This window comes from Cimex lectularius, unplaced genomic scaffold, assembly GCF_000648675.2.
Source record: "Cimex lectularius strain Harlan isolate CLEC.00 unplaced genomic scaffold, Clec_2.1 scaffold24, whole genome shotgun sequence".
Classification (NCBI taxonomy): Eukaryota; Metazoa; Arthropoda; class Insecta; order Hemiptera; family Cimicidae; genus Cimex; species Cimex lectularius.
Genome location: NW_019392666.1, coordinates 2551027 through 2573909, shown reverse-complemented (window position 1 = coordinate 2573909; position 22883 = coordinate 2551027). Strand labels below are relative to the sequence as shown.

At 35.5% G+C, this 22883-nt stretch overlaps 1 protein-coding gene and 1 long non-coding RNA gene across 4 annotated transcripts in view; both read left to right on the top strand.

Annotated features, from left to right (window-relative positions):
- Positions 1-13047, top strand: part of LOC106674423 — a 19825-nt gene extending 6778 nt beyond the window's left edge. For both annotated transcript variants that reach the window (XR_001341515.2, XR_001341516.2), the window contains one exon: positions 12796-13047. This is a non-coding gene — a long non-coding RNA (uncharacterized LOC106674423). The remainder of the gene's footprint in view (positions 1-12795) is intronic.
- Positions 1-22883, top strand: part of LOC106674422 (rho GTPase-activating protein 20-like) — a 424732-nt gene that overhangs the window by 287352 nt on the left and 114497 nt on the right. The gene's annotated exons all lie outside the window — the stretch shown is intronic.

Below are 22883 nucleotides of genomic sequence, written 5' to 3'. Positions count from 1 at the left end.
ACTGGAAAATGCATTTATTGACTTTATCAATTCTAAAAATTCTGAATTCTACTCAGACGGAATTAATAAGTTACCAACACGTTGGGAGAAATGTATTGAGAGTATGGGAAATTATTTTGATTAAAGAACATTGCTTTAAAGTAACTAGTTTCTTTTTTTTTGTTTAATACCAAAATCCTGCATTATTTTCCGGACAACCCAATAGATAGATAGATAGATAGATAGATAGATAGATAGGATAGATAAGATAGAGAGAGAGAGAGAAAGTGAGAACGAGAGTAACAGGGAGAGGCTGAAAAATAAAGTTATAGCAGGCAGACAGAGCATACAAGGTGAATTTTGTTTTACTGTAAATTTCAGCCAAATCGGCGTAAAATTTTTTTAAATATTTTATTACAATCTGCAATTTTGGATTACAATATGTAATTTGATGGACATAGATATATTTACAGCTATTTACATATTTACATTGAGGGGAGTAAATAATCAATAATAATCTCCCAATTTACTTCACTGAATAAACTTAACTGCTTCCTCAGAACGGAGATCGTGGGGCCATTTCCTCTTGAAACACCTTATGGCATTGTAAGGATGTGTTCCGTTGGACAAGGCATGGGCGACTTATTGTGAATGGGAGAGAATATTGAGGAACTTGGTAAATTTTTCGGGGATTAAATTTCGGATAAATCGGTTTTAAGGTCGTTGTGGAGGGTAGTAATGGAGTCGGAATATGAAACATTTATAAGTCATCTGACAACTTTAGATTTAAAGGAGTGGAGAAGTTGTATATTGGAAGGTTTAAAGGTTCCCCACAATTTTATTCCGTATATCCAAAAGAGCGTTTTGTAAATTGAAAGTTACTTTAGGATTGTCGATCCTTTAAGTTTGTAGAGTGATAGATATATAGATTACTCTCTATTTAGGTCTTGACGTTTCAGACGTGTTTGTTGATTCCATGTCATGCGTGAGTCTACATGAAACGCAAGGTAGCGTACGCAGTCTGAAATGATATGAACGTTTTTGTAGTATATGTGGGAGATTTGCTTCGGAGTGTAAATGTGGCATGGACCTCTTCATTTTCCATTGTCTCCACCAATCTGCTATACATATAATATGTCTCTGCAAATCTTCCGAGCAACCGCTGGGTCGGGGTTACATGGTAATACAGCTGTATCATCGGCAAAACATGGAAGAAAAGTAGGTATAGTGGGAACATCTGCAGTATAAAAGATAATAGAGGATTGGTCCGAGTACACTGCCCTGTGATATCCAGAGAGTAATCTGATCCTTATCGGACTCAAAAGAACCGCTCTGTCCGATAAGAGCGGAGGATTAATTAAAGGGTATTTAGAAGAACTTTTAATTTGTACAGGAGACCCTTGTCCCGACACGGTCACCAAGAAAGGCTCTCATACAATATTCTTTGCACTCAAGGGATTATTTCCAATTAATTTCCTATAATAAAAAAATGTACCCTATGTATCTTAGATCCAACGGTTATTCAGCTGTTAATATTTAGTTATCCTCTACTCTTTGAAACTTCAGGAATAGGCATAAATTTGTATTGAAAAATCAGGGATAAGGGCAAAATTGATATATTTATTTTATGATTTTAACGCCTGACAAAGTCATAATGTGTGACATTTTCAAATGAAATCTTCTTTTGTCCCGGGCTTGTGTGCTTTGCGACCATGTCATCACATCTTTGCGTGATTTGAATGAGCAATGTGATTTCGTCACCAGAGAATATTGACATAAGAGTGCGTGGAATTTGCAAGATCGTTAAGTCCAAAGTTTAAATACGTGTTTCATTAATAAACAAACATGAACATCGAAAGAGTACAAGCGAAACAAAAAAATTAACGAATGTCAAATGTTATTATGGGAGATTTTGATTGATTTATTATTCGATCGTTTTTTATATTTAACATGCTGTTAAATGGCTTCATAAAGCTGACGAAGTGCAATTAAAAAGCGATTAACATAAAACCTTCACGGTGCAAGCACGTAAAATAATTGTAAAAACACAGTTTGTTATGCAAGTCTGCTTACTTTGAAAATTTACAATCTTTGGACTTTTGATTCTCATTATGTATTTTATAGTTTTATTATGTAACGTGTCAGATAACAATGAATGGTATTTTGAAAAAACCTTTGTTGGTCTTGTTTGTAACTCAAGTCCAACTTTCTGGCGAACCGGTCGCACAAGAGCTAATGAGGATTAGCCATTTAATAAATTGCGCCGTCTTTTTATAATGGAAATCTAATTTAACTTGAAATACAATCTTGGGGTCGAAAATCTTTTTAGCATATTAGACCTCGTTATTACTATCGGGAGGCGATATGTCAGCGGATCGGAGGAGGCGGAGAGGTCTCACGCCAATTTGCCGAGCTAATGAAGCCATTCCTATGGACAGAGCGTGTCCGCCGAATTGAAATCTACAGGGCCACTCGGGTAGAAAAAAAAGGGAGAAGGGAAAAATGTTTAATCCCAACACGGTTTTTGAATTTATCGCCTGGATAAGAGAAATTACGAGGGTCGTTTTTCACCTTTGTGGGATGGGCGCCCGGGCTGAAACTCGGAATGTTTTTTTGTCATTCGCTAAAAATACAGGTGAGGCATTTAACAGGGCGTGTCGTACGAAGCGAGTCATTCCCATTCAACTTGTTACACCGCCACTGAAAACGGCCCAGGAAGCATAATTTCTCATAAGAGTCCTCTTACATGCGAGTTATCCCTGGCCTGAGTACGTATTTCCACTTATCTCGTTTCTATGCTAATCCTCGACTGAAACATCATACTTTATGCTGGTTCTACTTTGACGCGAACATTAAATACAACCGGAATTATAGCCGGTTCGGACATCATAACAAACATTATAGTTGCCGTCTTTTTCAAGGTTGAAGAAGAGCCGAGATATCCAGTGATTTCACAATGATAAAATGACGACGTGGGGAAAAAAGACAATTGAAATGTTTATCGAAACGATCAATTTGGTCCGGCTAGTCTCGTTGAACGTTCACGGTCAACCGTCTGGCCAGTTTGTGCCGACTCGAAGATATAATCAATCCGACTGAAATGAGTTTCGCAGACCACCCAACATAACTACATAATTCTTGTCACGTAATATCAAAACCTTGTTAAAATTCCCGAATTGATTTTTAAAAAAATTATAAACTTATTTACTCTTTAAATAATGCATAGAATAATGACTAAGTCGAAATTGGGTCGAAGAAAGTAAAAGAAATTCACCAGAATGTACTTTAGTACCACCGAAAAAAAAAGGCGAAAAACAATCCATGTCTTTTAATGCTGATGACTCTAAAACACAAGAATACGTGAAAGCTTGTTTCACTTCATTTAATTACCAAAAAATTCATGGTTAATATACTTTCGGTTTCTTCTGGCAAAAGAAAAACCAACAACTATAAAGAGAAAACCTACGAGAAGTATGGCAAGTTCAAGTACCATGCTCACATAGCTTCATCGTAATTTAACATTATATAATCAAAACGCTATATTAAACTGCAAAACTTTTTTTTATAATAGGTAAAATAGCTAATAATTTGAACAAAAAAAAAATTTTAGACGTTCATACTATAACCAAACATGTGAAATTTTTTGCTCGATAAGGTGATGAAACTGTAGCTTGGTCGTTTTTTTACCATCTTGGTCTTATTATCTTCGGCGTTTTGATCTTGGCTTTTTGCCATCTTCAGAAGTGGGTTTGTGACAGTTCTTACAAATAGTTGAGACGAAAAAAATATGGTATGATCAGTGGCCATAATTTTATCGCTTCAACCTACTAATTTAAAATGGTATAATCATATTATTTGTTCGAGTTAAAATGACAAATCTCTTGGGATGATAAAATATCAAAAAATATATGTTAAGACAATGTTTATACGAAAATCAAAAAGTTTTCTAGAAGCTTGTGGGTTGATGAAGAGCTTGGCCGTCTCTGATCATTTTGGTCTGACAGTCCTCGCTGTTTCGGTATGTCAGTCACTTTTTTCGGTTTCTCATCTTCAGAAAAAAGACACAATGTGATTTCATCTTAAGGCCAACCAATGCCATGATGGCTGAGGGATGCTTTTAAATCTGCTAAAGTGCTATTAAAGATAACCACCAGGTAGGTTGGTGTCATCAGTTGTCACAAACCTACCTTTTAAAAAAGCAAAGCACCAAAACAAAATCTACAAGTGTAGTTGCAAAATTACACAAAATTACCCGAAAAGACCGAGTGAAAAGCAACCAGATATGATTTCAATGGATGTCTGATTCCTGAACCTATTTACGACGGTATTTCAACTACAATCATGTATGAACCCCTAGGGGTGTCGGTGATTTAAAAAAAAAATGTACGTCGGGTCAACGCCAAACTGACGCAGCCACCTACCATTCCTGAAATTAAAATGTACACAGTTGTGCATTTTCTAGTGAAATGTATTACTAATTTAATCGTTACATAAAATTAATGCCCAAATTATGCAGTAATCTCTAAAATTTTGTTATCTTAAAGATTGTGACAACTACAATTAACTTAACTCGGGATTAGTGTATATTTAAATAATACGTATGATTTTATGTAGTATTAAAAGCGTTCCAATTTTCTCTTCTCTCTAAAACGCGAAAGGGCTTTTATAAACGGAAAAATCCTCATTCGTTAGGACTCGGAAAAATATTTTCCTCCTTTTAAAACCTATTCGCTTTGTTTATAAAAGTCACGCGAGTTGATTGGTAGTAAAGTACATCTTATGATTGGAGTGCTCCCTCGTTGGGATAGAATGTGCAAAGATCATGACAATAATAAATAACGGTTTCTACTTCGGGCCGATCGAATTGAACGGATATCTTTTAAAAGGCCAGCACTAAAACAACCGTTTACATTTAATCCGAGGGCTGATAACTTAATTAACCTCCCGACCTGCGATAACTACCTATGAAAGGATACCGGCTGATGAAGTTTTCCTTTCTTTCAAAACGTCCTGGGTACCAGTACAATTTTGACCATTTGCCAATACCGGCCAAGGGCAGAGTGGGACATTCCTTTGAGAATCAACAATGCGCTTGTGAATGTCCTTCTTCAGAGCATTACGATTTCAGATCGATCGGATCCTTATTTATTTATTTCATCGCTTATTTAAAGCATACGTTTTAAATAAATGTAGTGCTTATCGTTAAAAAAAAAGTGCTTATCCAACCTTAGGTGACATTTCTTCCATAAACTCATTCAATACTCACAACCGATAATATAATATGAAGCATAGTGGGGCGTCGGTGGCCGCAAGGTTTAGTCTTTGACACGGCGCTCATCACTGTAAGGTAAAGGTCCCGGGTTCGAATCCAGCGGCCCTGCATTCGAACCCGACATACTTACAAATGGGATTTTGAAAAACTGAACCATACTATATTTTACCTTAATGTGTAAGCTCTCTGCGTTCTAATTTCAGATAATAAAGTCAGAAATATAACCAAAGACATAAAAAGATGTATGACTTTTCTTTATCTTACAGCATAAATAAAACAATTAGAAATATTGAAATATCGGTCAGAAAGTAAGGAAACGCATTTGCATAATATTAATCAAAGATGCAAATAAAAACGTTCTTTAAAATTTACAACATTTGTGTTATGTAAGGTTTCAAATTGGTATTCATAATATCGTAACACGTCGAAACTAAGAAAATGACATTTTATCAAATTCGAACTTTCCCTCCTGAGGATTGTTTACAGGAGACCAGAGTAATTGACACGGACAAAACCTTTTCAATGTTTGTACCTCTTGCACCATACAGAAAGTTGAATAACCATACCAAGTAGTAATAATAGGAAGAAAAACCTTTAGATGGCCCTCAGAGAACCTGAGCAGGAGACAAGGGATCGTTCTCACTCGATTGAGGATTGGCCATACGCGGTTGATACACGGGCACCAGCTTTTGGTCCAAAGCCCGTGCAGAGAAAGGTTGCTCGATGTGTCCCACATAATAGAGACGTGTTATGCCTTGACTCCATACAGAGAGCGTGTAGGCATGCCGGTGGATGTAAGATTGGTTCTCGGGCACGGTAGCAAGTTTCAGGGTCCCCTATTCCGTTTTTTTATTGTATATAGCCGTCAAAATATGTGTTTGGTGTTTCTGTGTTTTCTATGAGTGAGTGCATATATTAGAGTGAATGGGGAGGATGAAATAGCACCCCATCGTCTCTCAACTGTCGATGGTGGAATATTTATAAAAGTATCCCATCGACCCTAATTAGATTAGTTTATTATTGTATTCAGGTCGTTGGATGAATATTGAGTACTCCATGTACCAAATAGAATAAATGAAATTTATATAGATGTGAATGTATTTATTTGTATGAGAGTGTATGGAATGTGTGTTGTAATATTTCGCATTGCGTTGCAAATGACCAAGCTGTCGGATATCCCTAAAAAATAAAAATAAATAAAAATATAAAAAAATCTCAAAAAAACCATCCAAACGGTGGAAATATTATTAATTGGTACAAATAAAGGATTATTTTACTTTTGTAATTTAAACTATACAAATGTTGAATGACCGTAGCAAAGAATGATCATACATGTCTTAATATTACTTTTTTTTTAATTAGCAGATATTATTAACCCCCCAGGGGATGGAAAAATACTAGAAATAAACATTTAACTATGAAATGCAATAGTAGTGAGAAGGTTAAACTTCTGTATTCATAGATTTCAAATTTGAAGTAAAATAAAATAAAATTACTCTCATACAGGAGGGCTTAACGGCTTGTTTAATATACTTTATTACATTATTCTCAATTTAAAACCTATGGGCTATGGGGATTCGAACCCATGACCGCTGGCGTGGCAAATACGAGTCGGACGCCCAAACGTCTCAGCCAGCGTGGCAACCTGGGAAAATATATATTTTCCTGGTATGTATCTCATGTTATTAAGTAAAATTATGGGAGTAATTGTTCTGTTTTATAGTCCAAATAGGCCAAGAAATTTTGGAAAATAAAGGTATTTTTCGTTCTGAATATTTCAGTTTTTCAACCACCTTCTCAACCCACTTGGTGTATTTTTCTTCCTGTAAAACTCACTTAAATCATTTAATCTTTTGTTCGATTCAGGACATAAAAAAGGATTGTTATTAATCTTGTTGCAGTTTGGAAATAGTCTGTGTCCAGAAATAAGCGTAAAATATTATTCCTATCATTAATTTTATCTCTCTCTCTCTCTCTCTCTCTCTCTCTCTCTCTCTCTCTCTCTCTCTCTCTCTCTCTCCCGCTCAGGGTTTTATCTATTTTGCAAGAGTGGATCTTTCTTACGCCATGAATAAACCCCCAGATAAATAAAGACCACGTTTGAAAAAAAATATCCTTGGCAGTAAGTCACCTCTTAATCCTTTTCAGCAGATTATGATTAAGAGTTCTAAATCTCATTATTTCACATTGCCACTAGCTTATTTTCAAAACTAAAATAAACCAAGTTGTGTTATCTCAGGATGACTAATACCCTCGGTAATCAATTTTAGCTATTTCTCTGACCGTGGAAACTCAATTGCCCTATCTCACTCACTACCGCGATCCAAATGAGCAATGACCTGTGAAACATAAATTCGATCATGAGTTTCATTCAATGCTCATTTGTGAATGACTGATTGAGCAGTGAAGTTGGATGATACTCGTAGATCCTTGATTATTTTTAATTTTAAGGTCCTCCCATAGCAGTAGAAGAAGATCTTTAGGTAATTCGTTTACATATACGTATTTTTTTAAATTCTCCTTTTAATTAATTAAAGTTTTTGGTTGAGATAAAAATGTCAGTGTCACGAGCGGGATTCGAACCCACGACCTTCGGCTAGATACAGCGCTACTCTACCAACTAAGCTATCGTGACTAAGATCCACTCGGACACCAACTGCCCATCTCAACCCCACCTTTCGAATTTTCCTTCTTTATGCCATTTTTCAGTTTTTTCTTTCCCCTTTTAATATTCAAGTAGAATCAAACAAGTATCTGTATTAATTAATTCCGTCTTTTGGACAGTTGTAAGCTTACGAAAAATAAATCATTTTATAATAAAATCGAGTTAGTGAATTGAAAAGAGCCTTATTTACGTTTTATTGCCAATTAAAAAATCATTGGTTTTAAGTAAGCTGGATTATGTACGGCCCAACTTTACAAAAATTTATTAACCTCAGGCACAAGGATTTATTAAAATTGTTGGAACCTGAATGGCAACCACCTTTCACCTCAACATTTCTCCACCTTTCACCCCAAAATCTGGAATATCCATCTTTAAATAACAAGGGGAGAACCGAGAAACTGGGTACACTTACTGAATATTAACGCTAGCGAGTAAAAGTTTATCAAGGGTTAATTAGCAATGAAAAAAAAAATTTTAATTTACCCCGGTAAATACGATTCTATGATATTCAATATTCACATAATTTCAAAACTGTGTAAATAAATAATCCATATAGAAAATTTAATTGCTGATAGTTATGACTCAAGGAACTAAAATACAAAATATAATTACTGTTTGTCTATCCAAGTATCTACAAAATTAAAATTACATAATTCCAATTTATTAAAATTTCTTCGTACCTAGTTCTTTTTCAATAAACATTTATTTATTAGCTTTTGTTTATGTTGAACTGTAATTTTTAACCAATGAAAAAATACAATATTAAGTCAAATTTAAGTTGTCCGAGATCGTATTATGAGTAGAACATAACTGCATAACATTTGGGGGAAATTATAAACTGGGAAAACTGGGATCGACTCGTACTCCTCAACATGTTGCGGCGTGGCAAGTGGCAAGTGCACGACTCCGGTTTGCACCTCACCAAGTCCGTGATTTATCAATTTAAGTTGTTCGACGGCATTTCCGGGCTTCCTCTGCCGGGCGGGGTCTGCGGAATTCCTTCTGTGGGCGGAAAGGGATCTTCCTCCTAAAGGTCATCCAAGGCCAGCCAGTTATGGAGGTCCCAAATCCACTGAACTCGCATGGATCGGTTCATCGAAGCAATTCTGAACCTGAGATGAACAGAAAAATGCACAGTTAACAACGTCATTTAAAAAAAACTTATTAAACTAATACCTTTCCATATAACTTTACAAGTCATAATTGACAGTATCAATTATTTGAATTAATTATACTTTTTATCTAATGCCTTGGTTACAATTAAAAAGTTATAGCCTCGAGCCGGATTCGAGCCCACCAGCCAAAGGTCGTTGGTTCGAATCCCGCTCGTGACATTAATTTTTCATCTCAACCTTAGATAAGAATTATAATTTATTAAGTTAATGGCATTATTATGTTATTGATTTAAAAAAAATCAAACTACATAAATTTTGTTATATATTTTATTATTTTTTATATTCTACTGCCATTCTTTATACTTTCCAATGTACATTTTCTATTTTGTGTATGTATAATGTTTATACACAAATACGTATTGTCGGAAATCTTATCTTTGTGCAATTACTTTGGTTCGCTACATTTTTCCAAATCTCTTTTCCTTAAGCCTTTGTTCCCAATGTTTTTTCTTAAATTTAATTTTCCATGTTTTTTATCGGTTGTAGCTTACGGTTTTGTTTGGTCTGCACTGTGCTTAATCCATCTTTGAAGGCGTTTTTAACATTCTTTATATACATGTTAACAATAAAATAATTTATCTGGCTTTTAAAAACAGGTTTGAAATCTGAGTCAAAAGAGATGATTTTCATGTTTGATTCATTCATTTTGAGATAGGTCCATTATTCCAGCTGTCAGCAACTTGCCAAACCATTATCAAATATTGAATATTTTGGAGTTTATTTGTAAGAAAAGATACGAAAATTACTCACTAATCATCCATCTTTGAATTATCTTTTAGGGAAGATTCAAGGTGTAATATTTTGTCTATATTTTAATCTGTCGAATTTTTGCTTCCTAGATGACACGAATAATTATATTTACTATGATCAATGAGCTTTTCTATCCCTAGCTATTATCGATTCTAAAATTCTAGCTTTTGTGAAAAATTGATATATTTCTCTATTATCATTTTTTTGAGGTCATTTGAATTCATTTTTTTAATATTCCCTCGTACCTTTACGAGAAGAAAATTTTTTTAAATTCTATGATTGAACCAACCATACAGAATGGTAGCTGTACTGTTCAATTGAGGGAAAATGCATCATTTTGTAAAATCCATTATATTTCGTTGTCCGTTCAATTAATTAATCTTTTGCCATTTTTCAACGTTCGTGACACTAACTTTTTCATTTCAACCAATACCTTACAGAAAGATTAATTAATTGAAAGAAGTTATTTGGTCAATGGGACCACGAACTAAAATGGATTTAATAAGTAAAACGAAGTATCTTCAATAATGCTCTCCGTGGCCATTTCATTTGTCGCCGAGAATCGAATCCTGATTATACGACATTCGAAAAATGGCAAAAAGGCGTGAAATTCGAAAGGTAAGTTGAGATGGGAAGTTGGTCTTCCAGTGGATGGAAGTCACGATAGGTCAAGTGGTCGATCAGCGACGTATTTACCCGAAGGTCGTGGGTTCGAATCCCGCTCGTTATACTAACTTTTTCATTTCAACCAATACATTACTCAAAGATTGTGTAAAATGTTTTTAATGGTTTATTTTTACAGAAAAAACTAATTGTTTCATAAATAAAAATATTGTTTTAGTCTTTTGTTGATTTCGAATACATATAACTGTACTCTCACGGTGACCGAAATATATTGTGTAGTTTATTTTATTTACGGAATATGACAATGTAAATGATTTGGGTTTTAGGAGTTGTATAAGCTTCTGAGCTGAGAATCCGATTATGTTGACGATCAAAAGGTTCATGAAATGTCGGCTTTATGTTGTAGATTGTCATATAAGCCGTACAGGAGTTGCAGATACATACCCAAATTTAAATGTGTCATCAATGATATCAAAATTTTTATACAAATGTTGGATACGATTTTTTTATTCTTCAGATCATGTGTCAGGATTCCATAGTACTTTAGGGTCCATATATTATGAAAATGAAATGTAGATATGGAGTTATTTGGTGTCGTCTTAACCTTGGGGAAGAGGCCGGAATTTTTTGATCGATAACGACGGCTTTTGACAATCCACCGCTTGTGTAAAACGTCCTTAGGTCCTTCAGAAAAAGCTGTTTTCCTCCCGAAATCGGCCTTGACATTGTCTAATGGAGTCTGGGCGATATGGCCGGGCCGAACCCGTAGCACAGTTCAAAAAGTGTTTCGTACGCTCGTGGGACTACTCGAACCCGGCCGTATCTACATTGATAAAAACTGGCTCCACGAAAAACCTAATTCTTGCATTTATGTAACCGAAGAAACGATAAACGTGTGACATTTAAAAGACAATTCTATCGATTTGTCCGCCAAAGTGGACATGTTCGTTTGCGCAGCCTTGGGCTATTTTTCAACTGGTTCAGCACACTGGAGCTGTACTCTGAATTCGAACCCGACATACAAACGGGCTTTTTTCAAAAACACCGGCACGGTGAGGATTTATACAATCTCGTAATTCAAATACCTATAACAAAAGTTATACAGATAAATAAATAAAAAGATCACTCTCTTTTCTTCTCTATCTCTCTCACTCTCACTCTTTCTCTTCCTTTTCTCTTTCTCTCTCTTTTCCTTTGCAATCATTCTTTTCTCTCTCTACATTTTCTCTTCTTTCTCTCTCTCTCATTCACTCTTTCTGTTTCTTTTAAATTATTTCCACCTCAGGTCATTTTACCTATTACCTACCTATTCATCTACCATCTATTTATTATCTCCCATAACCACTCTTTCGATTTCTCTCTCACTCTCCCTCTCTTTCCTTCTCTTTTCTCTCTTTTCTCTCTCTATCTTTTTTCTCTCTCTCTCTCTCACTCACTCACTCATTCATTCTTTCTCTTTCTGTTTCTTTTAAGTTATTTCCACCTCAGTTCATTTTACCTATTACGTACTTATTCATTATCTCATTATCTATTTATTATTTCCCATAACCACTCTCTCTCTCCCACTCGCTTTCTCTCTCTTTTCTCTTTCAATCTCACTTTTTCTGCCTCCCTCTAACCCACCACTCTCTCTCTCTATCTCTCTCGCGCTCTCTCTCAATCTCAATCTCAATCTCAATCTCTCTCCCCCTCTTTCTCAATCTCTCTCTTTCTCACTCTCTCTCCCTCCCTCCTTGTTTCACTCTCTTTCTCCCTCCCTTTCGAAAAAATAAGTAATTAATTATAAAAATCTAAGAGCAGAACATAATGTTGATGACCCTGAGATGTAGCCTTCATGGGTGTGTTCTAGGATATTATGAACAAATATCATTGGAAAATGGAAAAATCTTATCTGCTCTAATGAAATTTATGCTCAAATGTGGTACTTATTATTAAGTGAAAATATCTAATCCCCAATATATCTTTAGATAAAACAAGATTTCTCGTCCGAATACGGCTTAGTAATAAGTAAAATTCAAGTTATATATGTATCGATGAGGGAAATGTGAATTTTTCCCACAAATCAACTTACACAAATAACAGAATGTTTTTGTTGTTTTTTTCTAGAGAAGTCGCCCGAAACCCCACGAATCATAGCAGGCGTTTTTAATTCTTTTATAACCTCACAGGTTTGTTAGCATAAAAGCCTCTTGTGGTTGTTACGCGCCCCTGCGTCCTCGACCGTTTTGATTTACGGCTTTGTAAACGTCTCCTTTCCTCGTTTTGTACCTCTTACAATTCATAGAGAATGCCATTATAAAATCGTTTATAATCGACTTTGCTTGTTTCAGGTGAGTCTCACGTAACACGGCTATCAACGGACAGAGACAGATTTCAGGTTTCGTTTTACAGACAATATCCTATCTGAATAAAAAGAGAGTTAAGATCGAAGAGAAAACTTAACAATTCCAAATTAAAAAAATAATAAAAATAGGAAGGAACCAAACGTAAATCACTATTAATTCTTTAGATTCGACTAGCAAGTCGGGTTATAATTTATTAGAAATCTTTTCTATTACACCGTAAATGCAGCAAATATTAAGTCTGAGTATTTTTTTAAAAATTCGAAATTATGTAGAATACGAAATTTCCAGTTTATTTCAATTCCCCTCCTCATTTTATAATGCTTTAGAAATCGCGATTTGGTTATATCATTACCGTGTTATCTACAAGAGAAGCATAAATGAATTAGACGCTTTAAACGAGTGAAATTTCTTCTATTTCTACGATTAATAGAAAATAGAAATCATTAAGAAGAAAGTTTCTTCACTTAAAATATATTATGGGGAACTCTGCGGTTATTATCGTTAATGATCACTTATAATGCCTATTCTCTTTTCTACCTGCGAGTACCTGCAGAACCTAGCTGTATTCCAAGAACATGGCAAAATGTCCATTTAGCTCAATTCAACTTTAAAAAAGGTGCTTCGCTACTCGTACGCAAAGTTCAACTCAAATGCAACAGAACCGTTCGTAGGAACTATGGTCCGATTTTTAACCCTTTCGCGGATATAAAACATTTTTTTCCAACTTTGTACGGTTTTCGCCATAAATCTACATGTAGCTCTTGAAGTATTCATTTTTGGAGAAATCCGACAAAAACATTGAAAAAAGCTTTCGAATCCCCCTCGTTACGGTTAATTTTTTCATTTCCATCAAAACCTTACATAAAAATTAATTAAAAGAAGTAATTTTGTCAATAGACGACTAAATAATATTATATCGGGTTGTCCGGAAAATAATGCAGGATTTTAAGTTTTCATTAAAAAAAATCTATATAAAATATTCTGTTTACGTTTACAGGATTACTCATTTGTATGAATGTCAACACTTATTAATCCTCTTCCAAATGATATTGTTNAAACATAGCGAATAACCAAAGCAGAAAAAGTGGCCAAATTATCTACATTAAACACAGACAAAAGAAAAAAAGAACAACAATACAGAAGTTGTAAAACCCAACTTTACGTATTAACAAAGCTCAAAAAGAAAGAAAAAATAAATTTAAAAATCAAATCATAAGTATAAAAACGAAACAATAAACATAGCGAATAACCAAAGCAGAAAAAGTGGCCAAATTATCTACATTAAACACAGACAAAAGAAAAAAAGAACAACAATACAGAAGTTGTAAAACCCAACTTTACGTATTAACAAAGCTCAAAAAGAAAGAAAAAATAAATTTAAAAATCAAATCATAAGTATAAAAACGAAACAATAAACATAGCGAATAACCAAAGCAGAAAAAGTGGCCAAATTATCTACATTAAACACAGACAAAAGAAAAAAAGAACAACAATAAAGTCGTTGTATACCCAACTTTACGTATCAACAGAGCTCAAAAAGAAAGAAAAATTCGACTTGAAAATGAAACAAAACATGTAAAAAAGAGGTAATAAACATAGCAAACAACTAAGCAGAAAAATTGTTCAAAGTATTTACACTAAACACAGACAAAAGAAAAAATGAACAACAATACAGAAGTTGTAAAACCCAACTTTACGTATTAACAAAGCTCAAAAAGATAGAAAAATTCAACTTAAAAATCAACCAAAACACATAAGAAAGATGAAAAAAAAACGAAAAACCAAATTACTTTAATTTTTTTTTTCCACGCTTCCGTATATACAATAGTTGGTAAAATTGGCGCAATTTCAATTTTGTGCAAACCAAATTTGTTCAATCAAATTGATCTGACGATCTTCTATTGCATCAAATAGCAATGGTAGGTACAAGTAAAGTTGGCACACTGTCAATTTTCTTTACCTAATGATAATTAATTTTGTCATAATGTCAAAGTCAAGGCTATGGAATCAAAAACTATACACATAATCTCACTGTGTGCGTGGGTCTGGTTGTGTTGAAGCGTTACATACCGAAGACTAGACGGATTACAAAGTAACGAACCTTTCGAACAATTTTAATTTTTTCGTTGAATCGTTTTCACGACTGGAAGTCGAAATCACCAACCGCAAAGTTCAGAACGATAAGAAGGGGCGATGAGAGATGCTAGAGATAGTCACGGTCGCTTCCTGTTTTTGGGGTGCGGCAGGATGTGAGCCAAGACAAATGAACGAGATTTGTCAAGTGTGACCCAAGAGGTTCTTGAATGGGCGTCGCCCGATTCACCACCGACACCCAGGGGGTCAGTTTTGGGGCGTTCCTCGCATTCCTTCATAAAACCGACAAGTTGCCGGGTAAAAGCTAAGAACGTGAAGTCCGACAACATATAACCGAGGAGGGGCGCCTAAAAATATCTCGACACTTTGACCTGATCCTCAACAGGAAAAATAATTTTCAATAATGAGTGATTTATTTTTCATGAATCGGCTTAACTGATCTAAAAATATGAATGGATGTTTCTCCAAATGTGCAAAGAAATTAGCCTTTGCATAAAAAATACGACATTTGCAGGCTTAAAAGTGGAAATTTAAGTATTATTTTATTTTGCGTAGTCCGATTCAACATAGCATATAAAATTAGTATATATTTATGTTTTTAATATGATATTAATATGGAGTTAGGATGGATGAAGTCATAATCTCAGATTTTGCTTAAATTTAATTTTTCCTTTTAAAGCTATATTTCAATTCCTGTCTCAAACACATTTCAGCATTACAATTCCCAAATTTGCATTTTGGTACTTCACAGCGTGGAAGGTACTTTCGTGAAATCATTGTTTCCACCGTCCGGAGATGGAGGCAATTAGGAAATTGTAAATAGCAGGCAGGAGTCATTGAGGTCCTTGAATCGAGAGTGGAGCAAAGTGCTATGTAGACAGGCCAAAAAAAAAAAAAAAAAAAAAAAAGACAGTCTGTGTCTTTGATAGTACCTGGGTGCATTAGTCTGTTCCGATATTACATGACCCAAACGGCATTGTTTAGAAATAACAGGTAGTTCTGTCAAAACCGATACTCCAGGCGACATCTTATCGGCCCTTCTAGTTTTTCTTTAATTGCTTTATTTGCCTCCGAGCCCATCTTGCGTCCGCATCGTCTCGCCTGACGACGGAGAGGCAAGGACGAGCGTCTTTAATCGCCTCAGGATTTTTCGCCCAGTATTATCCTGTGACCAATTTCAGTGTGACTTAAAATGACATGGTTCTATGATAAATTGGGTGAAATATAACTTGAATAAGATTTACATGTATAAATTTGAAACAAACTATTTACTTGTCGAAATTGTTGGAATTTTAGCCACCTGGAATTTTGGAATACTAGACCTTCCTTATTTGTTTACTTTAATACAATCCATACTACTGACTCGCCTTTTATTTGTCTTCAAAATATTTGCGCTTTGCGATTCCATGTTAACTATTTGCCGGAACTGTTTTCCATTTTGGGTAAACATTTCGCAATCTACAAGTCGTTAACAACTAAAAGGTAACTCTTACATTCATATTAAGCCAAACATCCAAAAACCTTACTGACGGAGATAGTTTCAATTTGATCTACTTAAAACTGTTCCCAAGTATTCTTAAAAATTAAATTAAACAAAATTCGAAACGATAAAGAGCAAAGAATAGCGGACATAAAAGTTAAAATGGATGAACACATGATCGAAAATGATCACCTCATTGAGTTATCGTGTTATTATTACATCCTCACTGAAGATAGCGTGAAGACCATTGAAACGTAATCTAGCGAGAATAGAATGGACCCAATAAAGTTTCCATCATTCCAACAAGAAAGTTTTATCAGAACAAAATTGAATGAATACTTATAATTATCCATTATATTTATTACAATTAATTAAGGTTTTTAGTTGAGATAAAAAAGTCAATGGCACGAGCGGGATTCGAACCCAAATGTCGTGTAATCGGATTGGATTTTCGACGACAAATGAAATGGCCACGGAGAGAGAGAGAATGGCAAAAAGGAGGGAAAATTGAAAAGGTAGGGTTGAGATGGGAAGTTGGTGTCCGAGTGGATCGTCACGATAGCTCAAGTGGTAGAGCAGCGGCGTATCTAGCCTAAGATCGTGGGTTCGAATCCCGCTCGTGCCATTGACTTTCTTTATCTCAACTAAAAACCTTAATTAATTGTAATATATTAATTGATCAAGCGGACCACAAAATTAGTGAATTATATGTAAGGTCTTGGTTGAAATGAAAAAGCCGAAGGTCGTGGGTTCGAATCCGCTCGTGACACTAGATTTTTCATTTCAACATTATATACAAAAGACTCTTATAATTATGTTTGTCATGATTTTGTGTTCTTTATTTTTATTCTATCAGAATAGAATTCTCTTGTCTTTGACGTTAGCAAGCGAGGCTAAGCGGACCAATAGTTCTTCCTTTATTTATTTTGTTGGATTTAATGCTGGTTATGATAACGTTGGTGTTTCGCTATGTTATACAATAGCCCTAATCCGTGCACTTAAAACAGGGCAGATTCATTCAGGGCATTTTCACTTCCGGGCTATTTGAAAAATTAAGCAGTTAATTTCGGAGAAAGTCATCGATTCAAAGGACGATGGGACTAAGAGTCTACATTATAAAGTGAGAGTAGAATCGGGATATTGACCGAGGTAATTTGTAATTTTCAATTGCCCTGAGAAAGCTTCCTTCTGCGGTCATCATCCTGCTAAGTGCAACGTTCTTGCTTTAAAGCCCTTTGCTAAGCAGCCGGTAACGATGGGAGAGTGAATATATTAAATAAACGACACGCTTAAAAAATAGTTCTGAAAATTTTACATAAGAATGCACGCAAACTTGATATCATAATTAAACAATAATATCCACAGACTTTTAAACGTAAGTATGTCTGTTCAGCATATTAAATGTAATGTGAGGTAAACTATTTTATTAACGAAAATTTCATAATTTCACATACCTGGAAAGTGCAAAAATATTCCAAATTTTCCTTAATATTTAAATGGAAAATGTATACATGTTTTTAAACGCATTGTGCAGTCAGGGACAGGAAGAGTAATATTTAAATACTTTAAAAAACATGAGATCAAAAAGTTGCGCAACGACATAAGAGATCGTTCGTGAATCATTATTCTATTGTATTTCAAGCATCGTGCTTGTAAAGTATTTGAGCGATAACGTGGTCCGTGCTTCTTCCTAAAGCTTCAAGGATTTTTCCCATAGACCGGCGTTTAAAAAAAGTACAATGGATAGGCAAGAAGGTCACATTTCTTATCTGTGCGTTTTGCGTTTGCAAAAACGGTTGCCAGATGATATGTCATCTGCTATGTCATGAATGGAAATTTGGCGGTGCTAAACTAAGGAAATTTGGCAGAACACATTTTGAAAACGACCAAAACACTGGCTCATGAACCATTTTAATCAAACTGTGTCTAAATTTTGAGCAAATGGAACGTTCTGTGACGTATTTGTTTTCTATTTAGTGGAAATTTTTAAAGGGTGGTAAATTATACACTTTGAAGTTAAAGACTAATCAAAATTCAATGAGGGGACTAGATAGTTTCCATGATAAATCGTCTTATTCTTATTCAATTTTTAAAAGTGATCTATAATAATTGCGAATTGTTGTTGATTTTTCTTCCAGTGGTTAAGCTGGAATTTATAAAGTAGAATCTAGTAAATACAATCAAATTTTCATAAAGTAATTCATAAGTAGTTATTATTCATTTTCAATTTAAGTAAGGTGTTATGAACTAAATTTCTTTAAATCCATTATATTTCGTGGTGCCAAATAACTTCTTTCAATTAATTAATCTTTATGTAAGGTATTGGCTGAGATAAAAAAATCAGTGTCACGAGCGGGATTCGAACCCACGACCTTCGACCAAATACGCCGCTGATCTACCACTTGAGCTATCGTGACTTCGATCCACTCGGACATCAACTTCCCATCTCAACCAACCTTTCAAATTTTTCCTCCTTTTTACCATTTTTCAAATGTCGTGTAATGAGGATTCAATTCTCGGCGACAAATGAAATGGACAAGAAGAGCATTAATAGATATTCCTCGTTTTTAAAATTCTTTAAGTTATGACAATGATGAAGTAATAAGATAAGGACTTAATCATTAAAATCCTCGGATCTAGCAACAGTTTATCCACTGGATAAATTTGCTCAAATGTGAAATTCTGACGTTATCAGAAAAAAATAGCAAAAAATGTATTCTTTCCTATCGAGTGAAGTTTTGAGTGAAGCAAAATTTCAATAGGTTGATCATTTCTGAGATTTGATATATTTGTGTATAGGCCACACAAACAATTGAATATCGCAAAATTGTGAAATGCATCCTACAGACAAACCGACGAAAGACGGGTCAAAACGATAGGAGACAAACGAACGACAAAAATTGGCACACTACCTAGAATTCTTTTTGCAGGATAAGATCAACGAAAAAAGTTTGATGATGTATTCATCTGTAGTAGTTCCGTTTATTGTGCTTAAGGTGTAAATCTTTGCAATATGTTACAATTAATTAAGGTTTTTAGTTGAGATGAAAAAAAGTTAATGGTATGAGCGGGATTCGAACCCACGATCTTCGGCTAGATACGCCGCTGCTCTACCACTTGAGCTATCCGATTACACGACATTTGAAAAATGGCAAAAAGGAAGGAAAACTCATAAGGTGAGGTTGAGATGGGAAGTTGGTGTCCGAGTGGATCGAGGTCACGATAGCTCAAATGGTAGAGCAGTGGCGTATCAAGCCGAAGATCGTGGGTTCGAATCTTGCTCGTGCCATTAATTTTTTATCTCAACTAAAAACCTTAATTAATGGTAATATATTAATTGGTCTAGCGGACCACGAAATTAGTGAACTTTGCAATATGGTAGACTTGGTATGACGTGCGTGACAATTAATATGAAATTGAATAGAGAGAAGGTGCTGACATTTCAACTAGTGTACGAAACATAAGAGAATACAGGTTTGAAGAAAACTAGCTTTTTAATTACATGAATTCGATATTAGAAGAGATCCGTCCTGTAATCTATTGCTGTAGCGTGTAAAACCACTTATCCATGCCATGGTGAATGTGCGTAAATATTATTGGCTTCGAAACTCGGACCTCTTATTTATCAGCCTTTCCTTTTTGTCTTATTTTAATGACCAGTTCTCGTTCCTGAGCGTCGTACGTGTCGGTCCTGTGAACATCCTCTTCGATCCTTAGCCTTGCATACTAAACAGATGCCCCCATCTTGTAATAGAACTGCAAAAATCGTGTCTCGATAGGAGAGGAAAATAGTTTGCAATACGGTTTTTTTAATTGCTCGTTGCGAGGTATAAACACAGCAATAAAATAGTTGTGTGAACGGGAAGAGACGAGAATAAACCGGAATGGAAGTATCGCTTCTATTTTTTAAAACGACTTCCACTTTCTCATGGTTAATCGGCGTCCTGGGAACGCGGCGGTTCACACTCTCCGGGCAACCGGAGCCGCGCCTGGAAAAAATTAAAATCAATTCTATTTTTCAACGCAAAACGCCCTTCGCCCAGGAAATCATGGTGGGCCGGGAACAAAAGTCTCATTGTGGGTCTTCAAGGGCCGAGGTAATTGAGGAAGTTAATAAAACAAAGATCGGCCTTGGGCCCTTCTTTGGGGGTGGCCCTCGGCCCTTCGACCCCGAGCCCACAAACTCGAGATACGCCACTAAACCTGGTCACGAGATGACCTCTCCGACAACCTGCATTGAGCTGGCCCAGTGTATTTCGGGCCCGCTACAATTTCCATGGGTGCGATAACTCCGGCTTTGACATTTACGGTCGTTACACTGGTCGTTAAAGTCGGGCTGTGTTACGGGCTGAAGATTATTCATCGGTTTATAAAAATATCTAGAAATAAAACGGACCGTAAACGAACCTCTTTCAACTAAGGAAATAAAGAAGAAAAACCAAATACAACTTGTGATAACATAAGGAATTGTCTGGTGTAAAATTAGTGGTGTTGTTTTTGATCATTTTTAAAAATTATTACTGTTATTTTTAAGTTTGAATCCTTTGAGATGTGGTTCTGTCGCAGACTGCTTAAAAATTCATGGGTAGATCAGATCATCAAATGAAGAACTGCCCGACAGATTGCAAAAGGAGAAAAAAATTGGTTTTCAACAGGAAAACAAAAAAATTCAATTATTTTGCCACATAATGCGAGGAAAAAGATATCTTGCGACTGGTCATAAAGGGAAATATTAAAGTTACACGTTCCAGGGGAAGAAGAAGATCGTAGCTGAGGAATCGTGAATGTTTTAGAATTGTTCAGCAGATCTGTTCCGTGCAGTTGGTTTTTTTTTTTTACTTTGCCCTACAGGCATTCAGTCAATGTCAATTAATTGGTGACAACGCCAACCGACCCGGGCCACCCCCAAAGGGCACTACCCCATACACCCGCTTCTCATTCAGGTTTACATGTGCAGTTGGTTCCAAATTTAAAATTGCAATGATGATAGATAGCTAACCTAGTGCCAGATGAACATTATTGTTTTGTTTGTGTAATTTCTGCCCAAGGGGGTTATGGTGAGCCTAGTTATATCGCTTTCGATCACCTGGTCTTCTGTCATCTTTGGTCTGTCAAACTTGTTTCGATGTTTCATCAACCTCAGTACAAAGTATAAAACGTTTGCAATAAAGCTGTCAATCAGATCAAATCAACCAATCAGTGAAAAAGTAAAAGGTAAAGGATCTAAAAACCAAATCAGAGAGGATTTTGTGGTGTACTTGTTGTTTGGTCTTTCTCGATTATCCTACACACCACATCTTTTTTTTACCATCTTCAGTAATATAAATTTTTATATATTATTGTTAAAAGTTAATTAAAATTAAAGTTTAAACTCTTTGGAATCAGTGCAGAGGGCATTAGGTTTTAGGAATTTGTTTTTCAGTAAAATTTTTCCGGGGAGTTGTGTCTGTGTTTTGTTTCTGTTAATTGATTGAAATGAATATAACTTCTTAGCGTGAAAGTAAAGAGTTGTTTAAATTCACCCCTAGAAATGTATTGTACTCTGGGGTGGGTATGACTTGAGAATAAAAGTAAGTTATTAGCGAGAATGGAGTGGGTCCGACAATACCCCCAGGAATATCAGGTATTCTGGTGGAGTAAATTTGACGAAAACATGTGCTATAGACGTGGGCTATGCTGATGTCGAGTAGTAATGTATATATATGCACCACATATATATATCTACATCTAGTCTATTTCGTAGTTGACAACCTGAGGTACAAATGAGAAGCTATACATATAAAAGCATAGAATAAATAACTAGATCACTCTAAGACCAGAAAATGAAGGAAAACACGCAAAAGGCTGGGGATGTTTGTCTTACAAATTAAAAGTAAATATAACTAATATTTGAACTAATACATATAAGAACGTAATTGGTTCTGTTTGGATGGACGAGAGTCGGCCACATCGCGGCATACTTCTGGTCGGTTGTCAGAAGATGGATTTGACTGCGATTCGGTCGCCGACTATCATCCATCCTTCCATTTCCATGGAAGTAAATGAGGTTTTGCCGAGGCACGACTCCTCGAAAGTGAACGTCCCGCGGAGCACGTTCGGTTTGTCCCCCGGCGGCGTAATGTTCACTCTCATCTGGCTAAAAATAGCCGACAGGCCGATTTTCGCACCCAATCTGCGTCCAATTTACGAAAGGCGTCCTGAGTCGACTCGTTATTTCAATCGGGCCCCTCGATTGTCAGTCGTTATCCCTTTTATTTCCTTTTGCCTTTTCGATTACCTCCTTGCAGCCGTTTCGCGCGGCTCTTGGGTAATCATGAGGAGGAAGAACGGACAAAAAAGTAAGAGTGGTGAGAAGGCACAAAGTAAGATCGTTTCAAGTCTGTGAATTTTTTTTGATACAAAAAATAGTGAGAGCAACAAAACTCGGTTTTTAATTCGGATCGCCATTAGGACAACGCAGGTTTTATTATAAAAGTTTATTATCAAAAGTCTCCACCAT